This window comes from Acipenser ruthenus, chromosome 12 (assembly GCF_902713425.1).
Source record: "Acipenser ruthenus chromosome 12, fAciRut3.2 maternal haplotype, whole genome shotgun sequence".
NCBI classification, from domain to species: Eukaryota; Metazoa; Chordata; class Actinopteri; order Acipenseriformes; family Acipenseridae; genus Acipenser; species Acipenser ruthenus.
In genome coordinates, this window is record NC_081200.1 from 1,454,937 (window position 1) to 1,482,251 (window position 27,315).

Here is a 27,315-nt window from a genome sequence, read left to right on the forward strand (position 1 = left end):
TATATTTGCCGATGTTACCTTCATATCATTGTAGCTACCAGTGCATCTAATTCAGTTTTTATTCTCCCTCGTTTCATCAGGTACTGCTATATTTTTTTAAATAGTTGAATTAAAATGAGCTTCCTAACTTTTTTCTTTCACTTGTAACTGTGTTTGCATGGAAGCTGGTATGAGGCACTGTTTCATGTTTTCAGTCAGGACAATCTTAAATAACCACCTTTATTATAATACAAAATCTTACAGATTTACAAAAACGTTGAACCCAAACAATGGGTGTATAAAAAAAAAATATGTTGGAGCACAGCCTCATTCCTTGAAGCATCCCGGTGCCGCCTGCTAAAAAAACAAACAATAAAATAATAAATCTATGCGACGTGTTCATCCCGGTGAACAAAAATGATTAGGCAGAGGAGCGTCGTATACTCCACCCCTCAGGTGATGGTGGCTGGGGTGGTTGGGGAGGTGGTAATTCGAAAGCACGGCAAGACTGAGTTTGCAAAATAGGTATATATACACCTTATAGGTTAATTGGAACTGGCTGGTAATAGGCTTGTAGATTAACCAATGAATGTAGCAGGCACTTTTACTGTAGATTTCCTGCCTGAAACCTCGCAAACTTTCTATCATTGGCGTCTCTTTTTAGAACTCCTTGACCACTTGTACTTTAGCCTAGTGGTCTCTCAATATTGCAAAACAGTTTCCTCTTGTCTTCATGGAAGGTGCTGTTCAGCAGTCTTTTGCAGTTATATTCTGTGTGCAGCACGATTCATCCTGTAGTTTAGGGGGAAGCTGTTAACGGGTGCTGCTGGGTACCAAAATAAACAAAAACAAATGAACATGCCTGTATTTCTGATTTGAAAAAAAAAAGATTTTCTGTGCAAGAAAATTTCTGTGAACTACTGTGGAATCCTGGAGGGACTGGTGATTAAACTTGTTAGCTTGTGATTAAAAAGAGTGCAGTACTGGAAGTAAAGATGCACGCGAAATGCAATTCAAGTAGATGAGTCGAAAAGCTTCTTATTACATGTAGTCGTATACTTTTTCATACATACTAACATTCTGAGATTAAAATGATGTTAAATATTGAACACTTTACTTGGCACGTTTTATGTTTCTAACAGTATTACGTAAAGGTCGGGGCTCACAATAAGGTCCAGCACAGGAACCCATCTTTCTGTTCCTCTGCCACTGCTTCCACATGCAATGCTGTCCCCGTGCTGTCCCTTTCTGTGCCATATCAAATTTACCACAATACATTTACACAGTAATCTTGCAGTTTACTTCTGCTTTTCCCATGGTTATACTATGCATTTACCATAGTTGACCATAGTTGTGATTCTTGAAATGCATTTTTGTTTACGACTGTATATCACCCTGGATAAGGGTGTCTGCTAAGAAATAAATAATAATAATAATAATAATATTCTTTACCATACTTCTGTGGGCTGTACTATGCTTTACCATGCTTTCACTATGATTTATTACACTTTACTGTGCTTTTAATATGGGGAACTTTTTCAAGTGGTACCTGCCCTTTAGACAGACAGACAGCCATATTGTAGACCTATCATTTTCACAGACAATGAACTGCTCTGATACAGATAGGCAGAGTGCTTCACTGAGCATCTTTAGTGCTGCCTTGTGCAATAAGCATATTGTAGACAGTAGGCTTTGTTCTCCAGCCCTGTCACTAAACCTCCTCCCAGTAAAATCAACATCAAAACGTGTTGCTTTTGTTTCTTTTCTTTTCTTTCTTTCTGTCAACAGGGTGGAGAGAGAGAGAGAGAGAGAGAGAGAGAGAGAGAGAGAGAGAGAGGGAGAGAGAGAGGGAGAGAGAGAGAGAGAGAGAGAGAGACTGCAGCCCCTCTGCCACTGGCTCCCAGGCAGACACTCAGGCAGGCAGGCAGGTGGGTTATATAAGTTGCTGTTTATAGCCTTCTTTGTCATGCGTGCTGGGCTCTATTGTCTCTGCTGATTTCATCTCCCTGTGTCAAACACATTCCCCCTGAAAACATTTCGAGCACAACAGAGGAACAAAGGGCACAGGTTCTTGGTAAAGGCAAAAACGTGATAGCTTTGTAAAGGTGGTTATAATTATATGTGACAGGTACCTGTCCACCTGAGTTTTCTCAATGCCTCAATGTCTTGAATAGGATCAATCCAAGTACCTCTGAATGAGTGTCTCCCTTGGCTCTCTGAGGGTTGAGTGCTGAGACTACACTGCTAAAGGCATTAGCAGGACATATTGGTCTTTTTCAGTTAATGAATCAATAATGGCATCCATTTTTTTCCATTTGTAATGTATTCATTCATCTTGCATTTGTTTTTAGTTCGTCTTTTTACATAGAAAAATATTTTAGTACCTTATGTTTGTAAGTTAATGTATTTGTTATACATTAATGACATGCATTTCTAATGTCAAAAACAAAACGAAAACCCATTTTAAATCAATAAAAATGAATGCTTTTTTAATCTAAATACATTTGACATAGATTATTGTTGTCCTAATTCTGTCCGATCGTTTTTTTTTTTTGGATGTCTTGTCTAAATATCTTATTGGACTTAATTAGCTTTGAATGCTTATGTTTTTGGGATTTTTATTAAAACTTGAAGTCTTTTTGAACTGCTCAGTTACTGATTAAAGATTTATAGAAATTCGAAGATGCTGAAGAGGCCTTTTGAAACCAAAGACATTTCTGTAAACTAGATTTCATCAGCACCAGCAACAGCGCTTTTAATAAACATCGTCTCATTTATTAACATGAGGAGCATTAGCATTAATATTTGAATTCTCAAATTTGTAACAGGTTTAAAATATTGTGTTATGGCTTCCAGTTACAGGACACATCAAACATTTGCTTTAATTTATTTCTATTTTCATTTTGATATACATTTTTTTCCCAATTTGAAATGCCCGAAACTCGAATGTTGCTCATCGCTGCAAACCACTTACCAATCAAGCAGACTGTTGATCCACAGGGCAGCCAGCGTTCCTGCTGTCAAGCCACCTGCCTTTTCTTACCTGCAGAACCTGAGCGACATATTACTAAGCTACGTGACCCAGGAGGCACAGAGTCAGTGTAACGGGCAGTGTTGAGTGATACTAGAGGAGGTTAAAAGCTCTAAAACCACCAATGCAGATGAGCCCAGCTCTTTTGCACTATGGTTAAGATGCTTGCTTGCAGTGAGGTGTTTTGCCGGTTTGCACCCAGCCTCCACTTTGTTACATCAGCCTGGGAAGCCTGGACTTGTGGGAGCCTGACCAATGGTGCCACTTGAAGTGTGATGAGTAGAAGTAGCCCCTGACGACTTTCCTCCCTTACCCTCGTGGGATTCAAATGGCTCGTTTGTACTCGATGAGCCACCAGTGACACCCACATCATGCGGTAATTGCATGTACAGTGAGTCCATGCTGAGATGTAACGGTGAGTGACTGAGCTGGAGCCCTGAATATCCTGGAACCCCTCCCTCTGCTAACCAGCTGTGCAATGCCTCATGCTAATGACACGGCTGTAGATTAGAATACAACTTATAATGAACGAAGTACCATACTTGGTTCAAGGACGCATACCCTTGGTGCCGTTGCATTTTTTATAGCAATTAAAAATGAGTAAAGAAACAGGTAGTAAAACAAAACAGCTACAAAACCCACTGGTACCTCACGCTCAAATCAGCGCAAGATTTATGACAGTTTCTTGTCTCTTCTGCACTGCTGTGAGATTTCAGACAGATGTGGCAGCAGTGTGGAGTAGTGATTAGGGCTCTGGACTCTTGACCGGAGGGTCGTGGGTTCAATCCCAGGTGGGGGACACTGCTGCTGAACCCTTGAGCAAGGGTCAGTAGGTCAGTAGTGCAATGACAATTACAACTCCTGAAGAAACCACTTCAGACTACATAAGCGCAGAAATGAAATACCTGAGTGGTTTATATTTCTGGTTTGGTAACATTATGAGGTGTATTATCCATTGAGAATCTTGAAAGAGAGAGAGAAGATTGGTATGAAGTTGGGCAGCAGTGTGGAGTAGTGGTTAGGGCTCTGGACTCCCAACCGGAGGGTCGTGGGTTCAATCCCAGGGGGGGACACTGCTGTTGTACCCTTGAGCAAGGTACTTTACCTAAATTGCTCCAGTAAAAACCCAGCTGTATAAATGGGTAATTGTATGTAAAAAATAATGTGTGATATCTTGTAATAATTGTTAGTCGCCCTGAATAAGTGTGTCTGCTAAGAAATGTAATAATAAGAAGAATAATAAAAATAAAAGTAGAAATGCCATACTCTGAGTGAAAGTACCTAATAAGAAGAAGAAGAAGAAGTTCAACCTGGAGGCCATTGAATTTGGAAAGGTATGGTTACCAGGAGTCAGTTTCAGCTGGTTCACTGCATCATGTCAGTCACTCCATTAATTATAAACGTGGAATTCTAATCTGCAGCTGTTTCAGAGGCATCAGGGGGGATTACACAGGCGCTGGTAAGTTATTGTAGGTTTGTTTTCACAGGTAAATACCTAATAAAGGCATTTAAAGCAGATCCAACAGGAAATTGGGGACAAGGTCAGGGTAAGCGCATAGAATGCCTCTTCTTTAAAGTACACTTCGCTAGACAGGGAAGTGCCAGGCAACAGTGTATGAGAAGAACATCAGCTGAATGTCAAAGTATGTTGAATGCCAGTCCACCCAGGAGAGCTACACTTAGAAATGCATTGCTAGGAATATGCCAAGAGAAATGGAAGAGTCCAGTCCCCCCACCCTCCGAGGAATGGACTATCCCATTCTGACAGCTCCTCGGTACTGTAAGTGCAGCTTCGTAGCCCCCCCACCCCCCCATCTCCTGTCAGCTCTTGTTAGTCCCTGCTTGACTGAGTCGCTGACAGCTGCTCTGCACACCTCACAGAGCAGCCCGAGCTCCAGTATTCCTGGCTGCTTGAGAGTCAATATTACCCAGCTTGACAGGTGAAGATCCAACACAGCCAGTCAGCTTGTCTGCCTGGACACTGCAGTAATTCTCCTGGAGTTATTATGCCTTTTTTTGCTTGTTTGTTTTTGCATTCTTATCAAACAGGCACTGTAGCTGCACACTATTGCTCATTAAGTTTCCAAGGCTGTCCAGTGCTCTGGAAAGCAACGCAGTCGTAAAAGCAATATTAGTTCAATATGGACTGAAATTGAGAAGCCCTGGAGTGCTCACAGGATCACATTCGCCCCTCAGTGTCTACTGTATTCGAGGGTGTATACAGTGTAGATAAGTAGCTTCAGATTTAGTTGCTGGAGGCCAGATGGTTGGTTCTTTGGTTATTGCATTCATTGAATCAAATAATTGAATAACTAAATTAAAACAAAAAGTGTTCTAGGTAATAGCCTCCCCAAAAAACTTTAAGAAAGAAGCTACCATTATAATTATACCATCACCGGTATAACGAAATAGCGGGCTTAGCATCATATGGAATCTAACAGTGGAGCAACATGGATAATCTTTCCTTCTGTTCTCTCTGTAGAGTTTGTTTTCCATGCTGGGGAATTGTGAGAGCTGCATAGTGTTGGTAAATGACTGTGCTGACTGTTTGTCTGTAGCATAGATACAAAATAAATCTGACCATTGCTGTATTTTTAGGTCCTCCTTCAAAGAAGCACTGATTGTGTCTGTCCATCCACCCGTGTGTCTCTCCAAGCCTCCTCTACACAGTTCGGATTGTATTTGATTAAACAGTAATCCGATAAAGCCTCTTCATTCTATACAAATATTTGGAACCTTTCAGGTACTGTTAGTTTATTATGCGATTATGAGGCCTCTCTGTGTGTGTCTGCGCGCTAGTTAGAATATATACCTTGACCATATTCAGTGCCAAAGAAGACACTCATAAGAATAGCAGTCCTGTCCTTCATGTCATCTGTACCTGATAAGTTGCTGCTGAGTTTTATGTTTTATGTTTTGAGTTTTAGGATTGACTATGTCATTTTTTTAACCTGTTATTTATTGTGTTGATGTTGTTTGCTGTGGTGTTTGTGAGCCTCTTGCCAGCTCGTCATTGTAAATGAGAATTTGTTCTCAATTAACTCACCTGGATAAATCAAGGTTTTTATTGATTGATCGATTGACTGATGTCCTTCACATGAGATCCTAACCCTAGGTCCAGTCTACTGTGGACATTGAAAGATCAGATTGACATCTTTAAAAAAAGAACTGGGATGTCAGCCCCTTGTCATAGATACATTCCAGTCCAGGTATCCCCTGGATAACTATCTCTCTATCTAGGAGTAAGTGCATGCCCATCTCTCAGTAAGGTTAGCTCCCTCTTTCCCTCTTCTCTCTGCCAGTGAAGCTTCATTTGCTCTTTAATTACCTGATCTGGCTGAACATAGCCTCCTTGTGAGAGACCTTTGCCCTTCTTGCTCTCCCTGTCTGTCAATAAACTGGAGGCTGTATTCATAGAACAGTTTGGTGACTGGATGGAATTCAACATTTGTTTCATAGCACTGATTGATCACACAGATTGATCACACAGACTGTGGTGTCTTCAGCAGTGTGATTATCACTATTGAAGTGATGGGCTACTGGAAATGCAGTGGTGTTCATGCAAATGCTTCTTAAGTGTTCTACAAACTGGTCTGCTAAACACCTTTTAGTTTCCACAATATATGTGGCTTTCTGGACAAGATCATCACTAAAGCTAAATCTCACATTTCAAATATAAATAGAAAAAATGCTTTATATAATAAATTATTTTTAATAATTAATTATAATAATTATTTTCAAGACTCCCCCCTTGATGTCATATAGAAGAGACAAGAATATAAGAGAATATGTGGTACACAGTGCTATTCATCCTTCTGGGGAACCTTTGAAAGGCACATATCCATGTAATAGACCACGATGTAATACCTGTAAATACATTCATTCTGAAACAGAGATCAGAGGCATTAAATATTCATTCAACATTCATGAACATTTTACATGTACCTCTAAAGGAATAGTCTACTGCATTGTCTGCAAGAAATGCAACAAATTTTATATTGGGGAAAGTAAAAGGCGTTTAGCAGACCGGTTTGTGGAACACTTAAGAAGCATTCGCATTAACACCACTGCATTTCCAGTAGCCCATCACTTCAACAGTGATGATCACACTGCTGAAGACATCACAGTCTGTGTGATCAATCAGTGCTATGGAACAAATGTTACTCAGAAACAAAAGGAGCGAGAGTTTATCTTCAAACTGGGAACTTTGAACCTCTGGGAATGAACGTCATGACATCATCCACAGAATGTTTCTTTTTAAACAGCTGAAGAAGGGTGTGCAGAGCAGCTGTCCTGAAAATAAAAGATAGTTTAATCTTTTAAACTTTTTGTGTACATTTTAAAAAAAAAACCTGTTCTTATATATATATATATAGATAGCTCTACTGTTTAGTTCTGGTGATGGAGTGTGATGATGGTCTAAAATCTTTGATTTATGTTATTTTAGTCTTTGCTTCAGTCCGGGCTGACAGCGCTAATGAGTCGCTGCTGAGAGACTCTGCAGGAGATTAGCTGCAGAGTATTATTAGCTGTAAATGAATGTGAGGTTATTTCAGGGGCGCTGGCATGAACCTCAGACCTGGGGGACTGCACTGAACTAGCAGGAAGCGTGCGTCTCACACTTACAAAGTGGAACTGTTTCCACAACACCAGCAGGGGAGCGAGCACAGCTGATAGCTCGGGACACTTTCAATGTGCCGGCCTGGGTGCACTCAGCTCACACGTACCCTCCCAGTGGTGTCACTTGAAAAACAAAGAAATGCGTTATAAATGATTAAAAGATTTGAATGTGGTGTAAAGTGAATGCTTGGGATCCATAGGTTTCCAATACCAGAATAACTGATGCATTAATTAAGGGTGTGCATGAAGACAAACCCCCAGCCACACCGAATCTGGGGCATTGGTCTCTTAGAGTTACACATAGCAGCATCAAATCTAATGACACACATATTGAGCTATTTGACAGCTTTCATGTTCCTCTTAGGGTCCAGGTGACTACCATGGTAGGCTGAGTCAAGCTGTTCCTTTTATGTGAGGAGACTTTCCTATTTTAAAACTTGATAGGAGCTAAAAGGCAGTGAATCTCTGTGTAAACATTAAACACTAAAATGCCATACAAATGATGACTATACTTGTTGTCTTTTAGACAATGCTGACTGTTACACCACTGACATCTAGCACACCAAATAATCACAATAGGACGATTCAATGGACAACAGGTGCACAGTATTACTGCTAATAACGACTAAACATGCAGATAATAGCTTGACAACTCACATCTGGGAGGCATCAAGAATTCATTTTAAAGCTGCATGGATGCCTTTAGCCCTTGGGTGGAATATGTACGTTTCCTGTTTCAACAGAGTATTGCAGGGCTACAGCACTTTCCTTTCTAAAGATTCTTTCAGATCAGATCACCTGCAGGCAATGCAATGTACAGCAGACAACCAACGCAAACTCTGTTTAAAGCTGTTCAACGCAGAGCAGCTCCTTGCATCAAAAGAGGGATTTTAGATCAATCTGTTATGCAAAGAGATGATTGTCACAGAAAATTAAACGCTGCTTTACCACGCTGTGCAATTAAATGTAATTCAGTAATATAATTCTAGCAGAAAGTAGGTGAGCCCAAGGGCAGTGCAATGGGTGCTGTCACGGGATGCCTTGTTGAAAGGTCGGAATGTATCTGACATATGCTATATTAGAATATATTTAATCTCTCTGTGAGTAATGAAGACGGATACACCCTTTTGAACTCTGTGATGAAATGAACACTCTTTTCTTGTGATCTGGCAACGCTGCAGCAGAGCTGTTTTATCCGACACCTTGAAAGTCTTAAAGCAGAGCCTGCATTCATTTCCCCGTCCCCCCTGGCATTCATTTCCCAATCCTCCCTGGCATTCATTTCCCAATCCTCCCTGGCATTCATTTCCCAATCCTCCCTGGCATTCATTTCCCAATCCTCCCTGGCATTCATTTCCCAATCCTCCCTGGCATTCATTTCCCAATCCTCCCTGGCATTCATTTCCCAATCCTCCCTGGCATTCATTTCCCCGTCCCCCCTGGCATTCATTTCCCAATCCTCCCTGGCATTCATTTCCCAGTCCTCCCTGGCATTCATTTCCCAATCCTCCCTGGTATTCATTTCCCAATCCTCCCTGGCATTCATTTCCCAGTCCCCCCTGGCATTCATTTCCCAATCCTCCCTGGCATTCATTTCCCAATCCTCCCTGGCATTCATTTCCCAATCCTCCCTGGCATTCATTTCCCAATCCTCCCTGGCATTCATTTCCCAATCCTCCCTGGCATTCATTTCCCAGTCCTCCCTGGCATTCATTTCCCAATCCTCCCTGGCATTCATTTCCCAGTCCCCCCTGGCATTCATTTCCCAATCCTCCCTGGCATTCATTTCCCAGTCCTCCCTGGCATTCATTTCCCAATCCTCCCTGGCATTCATTTCCCAATCCTCCCTGGCATTCATTTCCCAATCCTCCCTGGCATTCATTTCCCAGTCCTCCCTGGCATTCATTTCCCAATCCTCCCTGGCATTCATTTCCCAGTCCCCCCTGGCATTCATTTCCCAATCCTCCCTGGCATTCATTTCCCAGTCCCCCCTGGCATTCATTTCCCAATCCTCCCTGGCATTCATTTCCCAGTCCCCCCTGGCATTCATTTCCCAATCCTCCCTGGCATTCATTTCCCAGTCCTCCCTGGCATTCATTTCCCAATCCTCCCTGGCATTCATTTCCCAGTCCCCCCTGGCATTCATTTCCCAATCCTCCCTGGCATTCATTTCCCAATCCTCCCTGGCATTCATTTCCCAATCCTCCCTGGCATTCATTTCCCAGTCCCCCCTGGCATTCATTTCCCAATCCTCCCTGGCATTCATTTCCCAATCCTCCCTGGCATTCATTTCCCAATCCTCCCTGGTATTCATTTCCCCATCCTCCCTGGCATTCATTTCCCAATCCTCCCTGGCATTCATTTCACAATCCTCCCTGGCATTCATTTCCCAGTCCTCCCTGGCATTCATTTCCCAATCCTCCCTGGCATTCATTTCCCAGTCCTCCCTGGCATTCATTTCCCAATCCTCCCTGGTATTCATTTCCCAATCCTCCCTGGCATTCATTTCCCAATCCTCCCTGGCATTCATTTCCCAATCCTCCCTGGCATTCATTTCCCAATCCTCCCTGGCATTCATTTCCCAATCCTCCCTGGCATTCATTTCCCAATCCTCCCTGGCATTCATTTCCCAGTCCTCCCTGGCATTCATTTCCCAGTCCTCCCTGGCATTCATTTCCCAATCTTTCCTGGCATCCATTTCCCAGTCCTCCCTGGCATTCATTTCCCAATCTTCCCAGGCTCTGCAGCACCAGCTGGCACCCTTGCTGTAGAGGTAACTGGAAACCAACTCATTTGTCTTTTCATTGTGATGTACTGTATACATCTGCCTGCTAAAGGCTTCTTTCCTCTCTGTGACCTTTTGAAACCCTCTGTACTGTATATATTCACACTTGTGAGATACACACTCCTGAATGGAGACGGTATTAACCCATTGTGCTCTACGCAGCAGGGGCTGACCCCTTGCTTGCTCAGCACAGGCAGCGTGATAGTCGTTCACTTAAGGTCTGTTGGCAGTCAAACCACATCATGTCTCAGGCTAATGGTGATGAGAGGAGAACTACTTCCATTTTAATAATTATTTTTGAATCTGAGAGAGAGATATAGACTAACTTATTTTCACCCCTACTAGAGCACAAAATAATTATCTCTAAAATGAAGCACTGTGACCCAATAGAAAGCCATAAAAACCAAGGACTCTCATAGCTTAGCTTCACATCATCCTCAACCCCAATTTACACAACCACTGAATAACCACTGAACAGCTTTGATGTCTTTACTAAAAGGGAACACTGACCCCTCTTTTCCCCTGTGCTTTAATGATAGGGATAAACTTTTTTCCCACTAAGATCAAACTGATGCTATAATCACATTTTCTGTAATTTAACCTGAACTTGAAACTTTAGCAATCCCAGCCCACAGCCTGGCCTAGATACTTTAGCCAGTCATTACTCAATGCTCAGCTCTCCGAGATTAACTTAAACACTCCATTTAAACATTAAGATAAAAACCAAAGGAGTTTCTGGATGATTTATGAGGGCATGTACAATTCCCAGAGTTGTTCATCTTTCCCTAAGCAATACTACATAGAACAGAAGTGAGTGTGCAAGTGAGGGTGTGCCTGCTTAGATTAACCCCAGCGTGAGAACGATCCATAATACACTGCTTACAATGAATCGCAGGAACTGTGAGTCTGTCAAGCTGAACTGACCAGAGTGTGAGGGTTCATCTACAAATATCATTTTTGTGCTGTTGGATAGGGGGTGATTTGTCTGGAACTGAGCTCTGAATAATGGATGGAGTGGGATTATCTTCTGCCCGGAACAGGAGACCCTGTGCAAAGACAGGTAGAGTAGAGCATTAATCAGAATCAGTGATCCATGCAGTCGCTACTGCTAATGCTACTGCTGGAGTGTGCAACAGTAATATTTTCAAACATGCTGCTTTCCAGCCGTTAAACTCAAAACAAAACACTATAAACTCTATGACTGCCCATTTACAGGCTCCCCTAAATTTCCCAATGCACTGGTCTCTTGACTTCATAACAGGTTTCAGATTAAGGAATGATCTATTCTGTTTATATATTCTGAACTGAAAGGGCATCTATCTGTAAGAGTTCCCTATTTCTGTGTCGCAGTGCCATTATTGTGTATATATCAGTGCTGTTACCTGTAGCTCTCTTTGAGGAAAGATCTCCCCAAGCTCCTTCAAAAGAAACCCCTTCTTCCAGTGTTTCACAGATCCACAACCAAAAGAAAGTTACAATTTAGAACAGTCTCTGCAGCTATATATTATATAAAAACCCAAGAGCTTTCTTATGTAAACTGGAAAGCAATGCATATTTCAAACACATATACACTAACTCGTAAACACAATTCAAATCAGAAAATCCTACAGTCTGCGAGGTATGCAGAATATAATGACGTGTCACGTGAGCCACTAGACCTATATATAAAAGGTGTGTGAGAGTTTTGTGCAGCTATTCAGCAACAATAGTGGTGCTCCTTGAATGGCAATGTTTGCAGAGCAACACGGTCAGAAAGCACAGCTCTGGTCAGAAGTGGTCTCTGCTGCCCTCCTGGCTCTTATTCTCTCTTCACTTCTCACCCTCTCAATCAAACATTCAGCTCACTGAGGGAACAGATCACGCTGTCTTTAACAGTCGTACCCTCTCTCGCCCGGACGACACTCTCTCAGCAATGTCACAGAACTGCTGTATCCAGTCACCTCCGACCGGAGAACTGCACTGGGAGCCAGCAGTCTGAGAACATGACTGCGCTGGGAGCCAGCAGTCTGAGGACTGAAATGTGAGAGGCAATGGAGACGTGACATCTGGGTCCAGGGACATTCCAGCTTCATTATGTGCCACCTCCTCTCCTGGTAAAGTGTGCAAGTGTTTGTGTATGCTGAGAGAGAGGGGAGAGGTCCAGAACCAGGTGAAAAGCGCTTCCCTAGGCTTAAGGAAAGAACTTTCAGCCAAAGCAGAGCAGCGTCACACAATAATATGAACAACATGATGCTCAAAAGAAATTTGAATTCTGGATAATAATTGACATTAAGTGGCAATCTAATTACATTGTCATTTTTGTGTAATTACATTGTATTTACACAGTCAGTTATAGTGTAGTTACAGTGTTATTACATTGTAATTAAGCAACACAAAACATAAAGCAAATTTTGGTTTGTTGCATTTTTGGTTTGTTGTATTTTTGAAGAAATACAAATGTAAATCAGCTACCAAATCCACTTTACTACCACTTTTTTGTGGCAGAACATGTTAATTCTGATGCACGGAGGAGTTTTTTTTGTGGTTTATTGTTCAATCACCCATGACACCCAAAGGATCTGTAAGTCTCTTCAGCCCTCAAGTTTTATAGACATGAGGAGGAAACGGACTGCCTTTCACTTACGAGCTGCTAGTGCTGAAATTAACCACTGGGTGCCTGACTTTTCTGGGTAACACTTTACATTGTGCATCTAATTACTGTGCATTTACATTGTAGTTACATAGTAAATACATGTGTACGTACGCATAATTACAATGTTATTAAGCATAGTTACAATGTACTTAACATGTAAATCTTTTTGTACTATATATGTAAGTACACACTTGTATCAGAAAACGGTTAGAGTTAGAATTAGGGTTATATCATGCAAAAAATAATTAAATAAATTAAATAAATTGTAACTATGCATAATAACGCTGTAATTATGAGTAAGTCCACATGCATTTACTAACTACTATGTAAATACATAGTAATTAGAGACACTTCATGGAAAGTGTTACCCTTTTCTGTATATACCCTACTGAATTTGCTGGCTCAAAAATACCCAGTAGTGAGTTCTCAATACTGTATTGGATTTACTGGCCCCAAGATCCATTGTGCTAAGCTGTATCAAATTTATTAGCTCTTAGGCGCCTGTATTGAGTCCTCTGCATTGAATGGCTTGCCTCTAAGCACTAAGAACTGTGCTGAAAATCAATTGTAACAGTAAACTGCCTGGTAGATGGATGTATATATCGTGGCCAGGAAGATTCACAAAAGGCTGTAGGTTTCCCTGCTCAGCAAAATGCAGACGATTAAGGGAATGTGCAGACGATATGCAGGTCAGATCCAGATGCAATGCTTTATTCCTCGGGATCACCTTGCCCCTGGCAGCTTGGGGAAATGTACAATTTGAAATGCAATTAGCCAGGGCACCAGGGTTTAGCAGAGTGTTTCTCCGCTGTATACATATCTTGGAATTACCAGCCAGCATGTCAGCAGCCCTGGCTGACGAGTTTGAGATTGCAGCAGCAGCTTCATCGCTCCCACAGCACCTCTGCTCTTGTCCAAGTCTCGTCTGCGCGTGTGAGATTAAGAGAAGGCTGTTCCAGATAACTCCAGCATTTACGTTCTGTGTTCATGGATTACTGAGTTCAAATATGTGTCCTGGGCACTGGGAGGACAGCTACCTTTCTGATTCTGAGAAGCTGAGTGCAGACTGTCGGATTTTAGGTGACCTGAGTGTGTGTCTGGCTATAGGGGAGCTGTGTGTCACTACCCGTGAACAAAGAGATAAAATAACATGTGTTAGTGTGTGATAGAGAGAGAAAGGATCGATGCTGTAAATCTCCCTCCTGATTAGAAAGGGCGCTGTGTAAGGGGGAAGGTACGCTGCCTCCTAGATCCACCACCTCGGTGGTAGGTGGAAACCGGAAGGTGACCATATTAGGAGGGGCGCGTAGCTGCAAGTACTCAGGACGATTCCATTGCAGTCAGCTGCTGGGCAGCCCTCTATTGGAGAAACCATGGCAACGCGTTGACTGCAGGGAGGAGTTTGCTGGGTACAAAGGGGAAGCAGCTACGTCAAAACCTCCCCTTGCGCTGAGAAAGTGAGAACGACCAGCCGGAACTAGTTTTTTGTTTACCTTTGTGTTACGTGTCTGTTTGTGTTTTAGTAGAGGAGCAGGAGGGTGGGAGGCTGTAGCCAGAGAGCCAGCATTTACCCCAGAGCACGCCCCTCACCACACAGCACAACACCGCACAGCGCACGCACCACGATCCCCGGAGGAAAAGAGCACAGTTTTCGTGCACAGAGGATTGCGGCTAATGGCGTGTCTTTTTGTTTACTTTTTGGACTTTTAACCTTTTTGTTATTTTGCCCCAATACCATCGATTGGTAGCGGGGCTTATTATTATTTCGTTTTTGTATTACTTTTTGAACTTTCTGTTGGATTGTAATAAATATTGTTATTATTGGGAAACGGCAGCCTGGACATTATACTCTTTTTGCACTGCACCAGTCATCCTTACCACAGTTGGTGTCAGAGTGGGATCAGGGATGGACGCCTCCGCATTGGGAGCAATACTGGAAGCGCAGGAGCGAAGACATCAAGAGGGAATGGTGACCATGATGGAGCGGATGCATTCCATGTTCCTGGAGGCCAGTCGAGGGGGGGGGACCGGCAACCGAACCAACGCCACCCGTTCCCAGGGTAAGGGTGGTGAAGATGTCGCTGTCGCTGGTGGGCTACCCAGTTGGGCCCCAATTTGATCGGGGAGGCCCAGGCAGCCTACCAAGCCTTAACAAATGAAGATGCCCTCAATTATGATCATGTGAGGCAAGCCATTCTTCAGCGACTGGATATCACTGAAGAGACCCACCGTCGCCGGTTCCGGGAATACCAGCGACCCTCAGGACTGCAACCCCGCGTGGTGGCGCAACAACTGGTGGACCACGTGACCCAGTGGCTCTGCCCCGGCACCAATAGTGCGGAGAAAGTAACTGAGCTCATCGCCATTGAGCAGGTGCTGGGGCCGGACACCCGGACCTGGGTCAGTCGCCACCGTCCCACCACGCTGGATGCAGCAGTTCGATTGGCCGAAGGGTTCGAGGACGCTCTCCCTTCCACTCCAGTGGTCACCCTACCTGCTCCTGCCTCCAGTAGACCACGAGCGGCAACACCACCACCACCGCGTGTCACCCCCACTACCCACGGACCAGCACTGCAGCATCACCCCAAGGGCGGCCTCCCTCCAACACAGTGGAGAGCGAGGGCAACCCCCAGCGGGGTAAGAGCAGAGTACCCCTCCCCGCTGCCAAACCGGCAACGGGATACGCAGGCTCCGTGGGCACCCTTTCGCCCCACATGTTACCGATGCCAGGAGGTCGGTCACCTGGCGCGGAATTGTCCAGCGGCCATGGAGTGTGGGGTGACCTCCCATTACATCCTGACAGCACCAGGTAAGTTCAGGGGTAATGATTGGGAGGGGCCTTGTGTTGTTAATGTACGGGTTGGTGAGGTGAGCACTCACGCATTCATCCTTACCACAAAGTGTTATTGTAAGTGTGAAATAACGTGTCTGTCTCACAGAGCTGGATGTGAGAACGGCACCCAATGGTTTAATTATTTTACCAAACTACCCCACTAAGCAAACTGCAGTTGACAACAAATGCACTGTTAGAAAGAAAAAAAAAGAACTCCATTCTAAACCGGTTTTAGAACAATAATGAGAAAGTGCAGTCAGGCTTGAGAAACTCAATTTCCCTGAAAACCGCTCCGAATGCGTTTTCAGATAATAATGTTTTATCTCCATGCCAGGTGGACCACTATCCTGAGTCAGAATGACATTTACCACTAAAGGTGCGCTGGCAGCGAGGGGGGGGGGGGGGGGGGGGGCATTGTTAACAGTGTAATCAGACATCTCGCCTGCAACCATTTCGACTGCTCCCGTTGTCTCTGTATAAAGAGAAATTGTACTGTACAAGCATCACAATACACTGCTCTATTGAAACTACCTTACCAAATGATCTTCAATGGCAATGCAGGCAGCAGCACTGCCAGGGAAGGCCTCTGTACTACATGTGGCAATGGCAGCACACAGGCAGCTTCAATGGAATGAGCCACTGGCAGAACTGACATTGCATCACAATGGCATGAATCTGGTAATCCACTACAGTGCCATGAAACTGCATGATAACAGCAGCACTGCTGATCCATTGCGCTGGCAGTGCTCGTAATCCAGTGGTATTAAATTGCATTTTTGGCTTGTGTATTGGTATACCCACATACACATACTGTGACTGCTAAACGTTCCGTTCCGTGGAAGTAAAGGCAGTTCTGTTCTTTGTAATATGAACAGAAAGCATTCAAAGGAATACACACACTGTACAGTTTCTCTTTTCACCATTGCCCTGCACTCAGGGGTTGTGCTCCAGCCCTTCAGGGACTACTGCGCACTGCAGAGATCAGGACTAGCCAGGCACGATTAGAACTTGGAATGCAAGGAATAGGAAATGTGTGTTCATCTCTGAGTACTGTAAATTAAGGTTGTATGTTGGCAAACACATTTTCCTGGATACTGCACTGCTGCTGCAGCAAGTGAACAGTTTCCAATTCTCCATCATTTGTTGTTTTATGTTTTATTTGGGATCAATGTTTTTTTTTTGTACTTTTGTTACTCGACTTTATGGTTTTCCTTCAAAGATTACAGAAATGTTGGTGTTATTTAAAAAATAAAAATCATAGAAGGACCTGTTTTATTCTACGTTATTGCAATTTTCTCTATAGCATGTGCAAGTGTTAAATCTTATGGTATTTTTATGGGTTGTTATAATTTAGGGGTTTTACTGAGGGAAAATAAACAACAACCCAGATTTCAAAGTGGCAGTTAAGGAAAGAGATTATCCAAAAACAGTAAAAATGTTATTTGTCATGTACAAGTCTACCTTTGTGCTCCAAAGTCTGCTTTTTACAGTGTCGTGCTCCTCTCTGTGCTCCGGAGTCTGTTTTTTTACAGTGTCGTGCTCTTCTCTGTGCTCCGGAGTCTGTTTTTTTAGTGTTGTGCTCCTCTCTGTGCTCCGGAGTCTGTTTTTTTACAGTGTCGTGCTCCTCTCTGTGCTCCGGAGTCTGTTTTTTTACAGTGTCGTGCTCTTCTCTGTGCTCCGGAGTCTGTTTTTTTTAGTGTTGTGCTCTTTTCTGTGCTCCGGAGTCTGTTTTTTTTAGTGTTGTGCTCTTTTCTGTGCTACGGAGTCTGTTTTTTTTACAGTGTCGTGCTCCTTTCTGTGCTCCGGAGTCTGTTTTTTTTAGTGTTGTGCTCTTTTCTGTGCTCCGGAGTCTGTTTTTTTTAGTGTTGTGCTCTTTTCTGTGCTCCGGAGTCTGTTTTTTTAGTGTTGTGCTCCTCTCTGTGCTCCGGAGTCTGTTTTTTTTACAGTGTCGTGCTCCTCTCTGTGCTCCGGAGTCTGTTTTTTTACAGTGTCGTGCTCTTCTCTGTGCTCCGGAGTCTGTTTTTTTTAGTGTTGTGCTCTTTTCTGTGCTCCGGAGTCTGTTTTTTTAGTGTTGTGCTCTTCTCTGTGCTCTGGAGTCTGTTTTTTTTAGTGTTGTGCTCTTTTCTGTGCTCCGGAGTCTGTTTTTTTTAGTGTTGTGCTCTTTTCTGTGCTACGGAGTCTGTTTTTTTAGTGTCGTGCTCCTTTCTGTGCTCCGGAGTCTGTTTTTTTTAGTGTTGTGCTCTTTTCTGTGCTCCGGAGTCTGTTTTTTTTAGTGTTGTGCTCTTTTCTGTGCTACGGAGTCTGTTTTTTTACAGTGTCGTGCTCCTTTCTGTGCTCCGGAGTCTTTTTTTTTACAGTGTCGTGCTCCTCCCTGTGCTCCGGAGTCTGTTTTTTTTAGTGTCGTGCTCCTTTCTGTGCTCCGGAGTCTGTTTTTTTACAGTGTCGTGCTCCTCCCTGTGCTCCGGAGTCTGTTTTTTTTAGTGTCGTGCTCTTCTCTGTGCTCCGGAGTCTGTTTTTTTACAGTGTCGTGCTCCTCCCTGTGCTCCGGAGTCTGTTTTTTTTAGTGTCATGCTCCTTTCTGTGCTCCGGAGTCTGTTTTTTTAGTGTTGTGCTCTTTTCTGTGCTCCGGAGTCTGTTTTTTTACAGTGTTGTGCTCTTTTCTGTGCTCCGGAGTCTGTTTTTTTTAGTGTTGTGCTCTTTTCTGTGCTCCGGAGTCTGTTTTTTTTAGTGTTGTGCTCTTTTCTGTGCTCCGGAGTCTGTTTTTTTAGTGTTGTGCTCTTTTCTGTGCTCCGGAGTCTGTTTTTTTACAGTGTCGTGCTCCTCCCTGTGCTCCGGAGTCTGTTTTTTTTAGTGTTGTGCTCTTTTCTGTGCTCCGGAGTCTGTTTTTTTTAGTGTTGTGCTCTTTTCTGTGCTCCGGAGTCTGTTTTTTTTAGTGTTGTGCTCTTTTCTGTGCTCCGGAGTCTGTTTTTTTAGTGTTGTGCTCTTTTCTGTGCTCCGGAGTCTGTTTTTTTTAGTGTTGTGCTCTTCTCTGTGCTCCGGAGTCTGTTTTTTTTAGTGTTGTGCTCTTTTCTGTGCTCCGGAGTCTGTTTTTTTACAGTGTCGTGCTCTTTTCTGTGCTCCAGAGTCTGTTTTTTTTAGTGTTGTGCTCTTTTCTGTGCTCCGGAGTCTGTTTTTTTAGTGTTGTGCTCTTTTCTGTGCTCCGGAGTCTGTTTTTTTTAGTGTTGTGCTCTTTTCTGTGCTCCGGAGTCTGTTTTTTTAGTGTTGTGCTCTTTTCTGTGCTCCGGAGTCTGTTTTTTTACAGTGTCGTGCTCCTCCCTGTGCTCCGGAGTCTGTTTTTTTTAGTGTTGTGCTCTTTTCTGTGCTCCGGAGTCTGTTTTTTTTAGTGTTGTGCTCTTTTCTGTGCTCCGGAGTCTGTTTTTTTAGTGTTGTGCACTTTTCTGTGCTCCGGAGTCTGTTTTTTTTAGTGTTGTGCTCTTTTCTGTGCTCCAGAGTCTGTTTTTTTTAGTGTTGTGCTCTTTTCTGTGCTCCGGAGTCTGTTTTTTTAGTGTTGTGCTCTTTTCTGTGCTCCGGAGTCTGTTTTTTTACAGTGTCGTGCTCCTCCCTGTGCTCCGGAGTCTGTTTTTTTTAGTGTCGTGCTCTTCTCTGTGCTCCGGAGTCTGTTTTTTTACAGTGTCGTGCTCCTCCCTGTGCTCCGGAGTCTGTTTTTTTTAGTGTTGTGCTCTTTTCTGTGCTCCGGAGTCTGTTTTTTTTAGTGTTGTGCTCTTTTCTGTGCTCCAGAGTCTGTTTTTTTTAGTGTTGTGCTCTTTTCTGTGCTCCGGAGTCTGTTTTTTTTAGTGTTGTGCTCTTTTCTGTGCTCCAGAGTCTGTTTTTTTAGTGTTGTGCACTTTTCTGTGCTCCGGAGTCTGTTTTTTTTAGTGTTGTGCTCCTCCCTGTGCTCCGGAGTCTGTTTTTTTTAGTGTCGTGCTCTTCTCTGTGCTCCGGAGTCTGTTTTTTTACAGTGTCGTGTTCCTCCCTGTGCTCCGGAGTCTGTTTTTTTTAGTGTCGTGCTCCTCCCTGTGCTCCGGAGTCTGTTTTTTTTAGTGTTGTGCTCTTTTCTGTGCTCCGGAGTCTGTTTTTTTTAGTGTTGTGCTCTTTTCTGTGCTCCAGAGTCTGTTTTTTTTAGTGTTGTGCTCTTTTCTGTGCTTCGGAGTCTGTTTTTGGAAGGAGGTGTTTTTTGTTTTGTAACCTAACAAAGCGAAATTCCACAAGTTGGGGATTCATTTTTGCATGAACTCTGCTGTTGGATGCTTTGGAGTATTTCGAATAGCTGACCTCAGTGACATGATCTGTACATATCTGTTTATCTGGGGGGGGGGGCTGTTGCAAAGAAAGTTGGCATGTCAACATTGCAGTTGCCATGCCATGTGATAAAATGTGATTTTATTATTTTTCATTTCATGTAGAAGTAAAAAACAGTGATACATTTTGTTTAGAAATAAAAAAAATGACTCATATTTTCAATGATGTATTTATCATTTAATCATAATGTGATTTCATTCTTTTTCTTTTCATTTAGAAACATAAAAGTGTGACTGAGGTCGTCTCAAATGCCTCTTGTTAATTGGGACAGCCGTTTATTCTGAATATTTTTACTTTTCTCGAGGTGGCCCAATTGTATTGCTCTGTATTTTTCCGTAAACTCACCTCTAAGTATCAAGACAGAATTGGGGTTAGAGTTAGGATTAGGGTTAGGGTTAACTCATCTATAAGTATCAGGACTGAATTGGGAACCCTATCATAAACCTGATCCTGACTCTTTTCTGATACAGTTGTGTACTTGCATATATCGTGCAAAAAGATTTACAGCAGTGTGGAGTAGTGGTTAGGGCTCTGGACTCTTGACCGGAGGGTCGTGGGTTCAATCCCAGGTGGGGACACTGCTGCTGTGCCCTTGAGCAAGGTACTTTACTTAGATTGCTCCAGTAAAAACCCAACTGTTAAATGGGTAATTGTATGTAAAAATAATGTGATATCTTGTAACAATTGTAAGTCGCTCTGGATAAGGGCGACTGCTAAGAAATAAATAATAATAATAATAATAATAATAATAATAATAATAATAATAATAATAATAATAATAATAATAATAATTTACACATTAAGTACATTGTAACTATGCATAATAACATTGTAATTATGTGTTCACACTACACAGTAATTAGAGACCATGTAAAGTGTTACATGGTAAAGTTTATTTCAGTGATTTTAAGCGTTACTGCTTATATTGTTTCATTTTATTTAAATGTATTTTGATTAAAAAACGAATCTGCAATGCAGGGTCCGGCAGGTTATAAAGGACTGGCTTTGTTTTTTCGTTTCCAGACAGTCCTTTCAGCTGTTTTCATAGTTTCCACGAATGTTCCCATTATTTTTGCCAAACACTCCATCATTAAAGGAGTGCAGGAAGAGCCAAGTGTGCAGTTCCCCTGTTGTATAAGCCCTGTGATCGGTGAACAATAACTTCACTGCTGAAGACCATCCAGATGTGACATGACATGACCCTTGATAAAACTGCAAAACTACACAGGCGAGCGCTGGTGTGTAGGTGTGTGGGGGAATTAAAAAAAAAAATCAGGTTTCACAAATTACTATCAAACAAAAAAAACTGTCTGGCAATTCTATTCATTTTAAAACCAAAATGTCATTTATTGGCGTCTGTTAATAACATTCCTCCATAGCTTTCGGCACACTTATCAGAAAACAGACTCAGACTTGTTTCCTCTTTAGCCATTTCCAGTACTACATACTCAGCCTCTATAGCTCAAGCAAGCCAGAAATTACAATTTCTATATTTCCTTGGATTCATTTGTTATTTTGTTTACTTTCTCTAGCAGACGACTCTACCCTCTGCCGTCCTCGGTTTCTGGAGATTGAAAGAGGATGGTCCAGTGGCACTGGTTTGGGGAGCAGGGGTGCTTGGCACTGAACACAGGGGTTGATGTGAGGACGCAGCGGCTAGCTGTCTTACCAGCGCCAGATGGTGACTTAACAAAAGTAGGGCAAAAGGGTCTAGAAAGTTGATCCTTCAATCAGACCCTCTGCCTTTGTGCAAGCCCTATTCTAATCACAAAGTCAGGATAAATACAAACGGAGAGAAATTACCCAGCTTAATGCCTCTCTCTCTCTCTCTCTCTCTCTCTCTCTCTCTCTCTCTCTCTCTCTCTCTCCTCTCTCACTATCACACTCTCTGGCTTTCTTTTCTCTTCTTTCTCTCTCTAGCTTTACCTTGTGTTCCTTATCCTCATTATCTGCTAGATAATTGGATGCAGCGACAAAATGTCAATTATCGACAGGTAATGACCTCCGTAGAGGATGTTATTGCTATTATACATGTTGTTGTGCTTGACAACCTTTTTAAAATGTGTTTTTAGGTGTTTTGTTGAGAATGTATCACTTCCTTTATATATATATATATATATATATATATATATATATATATATATATATATATATATATATATATATCTCAAGAAAGACCTACATAGTTGTCTGGTTCTAAATTTCCCAGTAGCAGTAGTAGGATCCATTAAAAATAACTTCCACTAACACAGACAAAGCACTCTGTATAACACAGCATCCGCCAGGCTTACACCCTGTGCTGCATCTTCCTTGTTGTTCTGCTAACTCAGCTCAGCTCATCAGTTAACTCCAGCTCTTTGGAACGGAAGATCCTGTGACAAAGGGGTGGGGGGTGGGGGGGGTCCCTTTTAAACTTTAAATATATTCTTAAGAGGTGAATACAAGCTGATGAAATGCACTTAGCACAGGAACAGCAAAAAGGTGTTTTGAGATCCGGGGGTTGGGGGCTGTGAAGAGCCTCCTTGTCTTTCCGCTGTGTGGATGAAATATTGATTGAGACAGCAGCTGTGTGAAAGCCTGGAGAGTGAACGAGGGCTCTAGCTCTTTGCACTGGCTCGGTTTATACACCATCAGGCAAAGAGCTACCTGTCGGTGTCCCGAGAGAATACCTGTCAGGGTCAGCCAGCACAGGCTTGCACACCTCAGTGAGAATAGGGAGGGAGGGGTGCTCTCAAACATTCATTTATACAGTTTCTTTCAATGGCCCTGTCTACTGTTTCAAGTAAATGTCATACCCATATATTCAGTGACTTTTTTTATGCAATTCCTTCTAAGAATCTATACTCATATTCACTGAATGAACAGACTGCATTCAAATTGAATTAAGTGCAAAGAGTCCCACGACAGGCCTGCCCCAGGACTGAGTTCAGAGTCTGCCCGTCCTCTCTGCCTGTCTGAAACTCCAGTAATTACATCTTCAGAGAGCTGCCCAGCAATGGGGAGCAATATTGTATTGATACACCGTGCAGTGGTGCTGTGTGGTGCTGAGATCAGGGAGGGAGTGGCAGTATGAACACCAATGTGTAACTACAGGGCAGGTACAGTGTGCTGTGAAAGCTCTGGTTTAGGAATCGTGAAAGAAAGGGTGAGCCAGATCATTATATATCCCACTCAAAGGGTGGTTCAATCCCTCAGGATGTATCTAAACATTATTGTTTAGCCCTCAAACCGCCAGGGCTTCCCAGTTATAAGCACTCTGTTGAAATGGGCACGAAACCAGATCTCTTTGAAACATACCGAAGTTGGATGTTTTCAAGATACTGACTTGGTAATAAGCTCCACATCCAGACTCACTTCTTGAAACTGTACAGACTTCTAGATAGACTAGCGCACCCCTTTCTATAGCATACCTGATCTAACTCATGGGCTTTCTAAAAAGCTTGATGCTCATGAAACGTTTTTCTAAACCATTTAAAATAAATACGCGTTTTATATGCACTTTTTTTATTTTTTAGCTAGAACATTTATTTTTTTACATTGCTGGGTGTTGATCAACTTGCCTAGTCACTTACTCTGCAAGCTGGAGGTGTGCGGGGGCAGACTGTATTCAGATCGACTGATTAGCACAGGGAGCGCTACCACTCCCGAAAGAGGAGATAGAAAAGAAAGGGAGCGAGAGAAGCCTCACTGAATTATTTATGGAGTGATAATCAGAGCTCATTTCTAATAGAGTTGCTGCTGGAAACCAGCCTCACGGTCGTTCTAGTTATTGTTGTTGTCTTGTAATTATTTACTTCATTAAGTTTAAATCTCTTTAATAGCCCCCAAATCCACCTAACATCTGAAACAGCCCAGGGAGCTGGATGTTTATTGGGAATTTGAATCAAAGCCTGTTAGCTGTTTTTAACTTCAGGATTAATTTAGAAAACATCTACAATCGTGTTCTTGATAGTTTCTTATATCTTGTGTACAAACCCAGGACTTGAAGATAATATCCTTAAGGAATGGAAAGAAGACAAGCGTTGAATTGACAACAGAACTGGCAGAAGGCACAGGTGTCATTGTCCATCCATCAACAGTCCAAAGCACCTCTGACCATTGTTCCATAGTCCAATTTCTGTGTTCTTGTGCATATTTTAGCCTTTTAGTCTTGTTCCCCTTTCTTAACAGAGGTAGTCTTACTGTAACACATCCTTTATGTCCTGATTTCAAGAGTGACCTTCGTACTGTCGATTTGATGGACAACGACACCTGTGCCTTCTGCCAGCTCTGTTGTCAATTCAGCGTTTGTCTTCTTTCTATTCCTTAAGGATATTATCTTCAAGTATTGCTCATCCTTCTTAGACAGCTTTTTGGGTCTTCCAGTCCTAGGTTTGTTAATTATACATGATGTTTCTCTGTACTTGTCAATTATGCTTTGGATACCACACCTTGAAAATTAAGTGATGCAAGCTATTTCACTCAATGTTTTTCCTTCTTTATGCAAGCCAAGGTTGTTATAATAGTAGAAAACACTAGTGGAGGCTTTGAGTAAATTGTTGATAATGCATCAGAGTAGAAAAATGCAACATGTCTAAGAGTTTTGAACAGCAGTGTATATACATACATTACAATCTTAATAACTGCCTTGTTTATGACACCATTGTGACACATTTTATTAATTGTTTATAACATTTTATTATAACAAGTTCTTTTTATAACAAGTTATTTCAAATTCAATTTTTTGAATATGTCCCAGTGACTCAAAATGGATAATAATTCACAACTCATTTTTAGATCCAGCACTACACTCAATCCATATGTAAAAAATATACAGCATTATAGAAACTTTTTCTCAAAGCGTTTCACAACTGCAGAGCATCAGTTCCAGCCTGTGATGTCATCTATGTCTTTCTTCAGTGGTATTTCATCCATAATTCTAAAAACACTTGTACATTTAGAAATAATGAAAGAAATGTTGTAAAATTCAATGACGAAATAAAATCTATGTTAGCAGGCCCCTCGGAGAGCCAGTATAACTGGTGCTTATTAAAGTGCCAGGACTGAAATCAGGTTTGAGTCATACCTCAGACAAAGGAGTCCGTCTGTGCCAATACTGATGGGGTTATTGTAATGTGGACGCTGGGGACTGGCTTTTAATCACTCACAGCGACGGCTGCATTTGCAGAGTCGGGTATCAGCTAAGCTGTGAGGCAGAGGAGACAGAACACAGCGCCCCCTGCTGATCAACCAACAACGCTTCCTCCACCGTTATACCTGTGCAAGTCTCTCGTCCAAGTCCTGACCATGGCAAAATCAGCTTTGCTTCGGAGAAATGAGCAGCTCTTAATTCAAGTTAGTGCAGCTGCTGGCAAAAAGCACTCTGAAATGTATAACATTTAATACAGCAATTAATTAATGAATGAATTAAGCAGATTACTGTATGCTCAGTTCCAGCCTGTACCTCGATAGCATTTCTCCTTTACATTGCACTCCTCGGACTAGATATTCAAATTCAAGTGGGTGCTTCCGAATTAGGGACAGCGGATAAGAAGGCTTCAGTTTTTAAGTATGTGAGTGGGAGGATGCGGGGGAAAGACCTGTTGTATTTATTTTATTTTTTTGTTAAATGTACGATGACAAACGATAGCGAATTGCAGTGAAGGGCCCCTGCTTACACCCCGTTGTGCCATGGAATAATCCTCGCTGTAGAGGCGGTTGAGAAAACGTCACACCAGCCCCAGGAAAACTGCCAGAATTAGTCACAGAATCTCAGACTGTGGGTTCTGTAAAGGCACAGGAACCAGGCAGACCTTGTCCTAATCTGCTTTTATTTTAGCAGGAGGTTCACAAGCACCGGCAGTGTTTTAATTAATGAGCAGATTGCATTGACACCCAGGGAAACACAGAGTCTGACAGAGCTTTCTCTCTTTTATCACTCCTCATCCCAAAGAATCAAAAACAAAAAAGCATACAACAGCTTCTCGTTAAAACAACTGCCTGAAATCTGTGCTGTTTACATGCTTTATTATGTAAATTAAGCCTTAAAGGGATTAGCGGTCTCATTCTAGAACAAAAAGAATGCACTGATATAATATACAGAACTCAGTCTATACTGTAACTGAGCCCCATCTCTCCCTCAATCTGTACCCCTCTGTACTACACATCACTGTAACTGAGCCCCAACTTTCCCTCAATCTGTACCCCTCTTTACTACACATCACTGAAACTGAGCCCCATTTCTCCCTCAATCTGTACCACTCTGTACTACACATCACTGTAACTGAGCTCCCAAACCCTTACACTGTACCCCTGGGTTAGGGAATAGTGGAGCTCTGGTATTAGAAATGTGCAAAACACTCAAATGTTTTTGGCTGAAATCAGTTTCCAAATACAGAGTCATCATTAGTCATTTATTATTCCAGTGGGGTTTTACTCAGAACACAGCTGTGATGGATGACTGTTGAGATCATATTATTATCCATCTACACAGGGTCTCAAAAGCACTTTACTAAGGGTACAACGAAATGCACAACCACACTTGTGTTTTAGTTTGTTTTAACCCAGTTCATTTTAGTAACACTTTACATTAAGTGTCTCTAATTACTGTGTGTTTACAATGTAGTTACTCAGTAAATACTTCTGTACTTGTATCAGAAAAGGGTTAGGGTTAGTGGGGTTAGGGTTAGGGTTAGGGTTATATCATGCAAAACTATTTCCACATTAAGTACATTGTAGCTATGCATAATAACATTGTAATCCTGTGTAAGTACACATGTATTTGCTAAGTAACATCTTTGCAAATACACAGTAATTAGAGCCACCTAATGCAAAGTGTTACCTTTATTTTGATGCTGATCTTTCTAGAAAATGTAGATGAAGGCACCAGAAGATCCCTTGAAGTGATTTCTCACACAGGGTGACCCAGGTCAGAATCGAAGATGAAAGGCAATTGTTTTAACATGTACATTATACCTCTGAAAAGGCTTGGCGGAGCCTGCATTGTCTCCTGCAGGAATCAGGGATGTCTGTGAAGATGTATGACAGCTACGAACAAGCCTGAGGCTGGAAGACAATAGCAAGCCTGAGGAGTGTACTGATTTAAAAGCTGCCAGTCT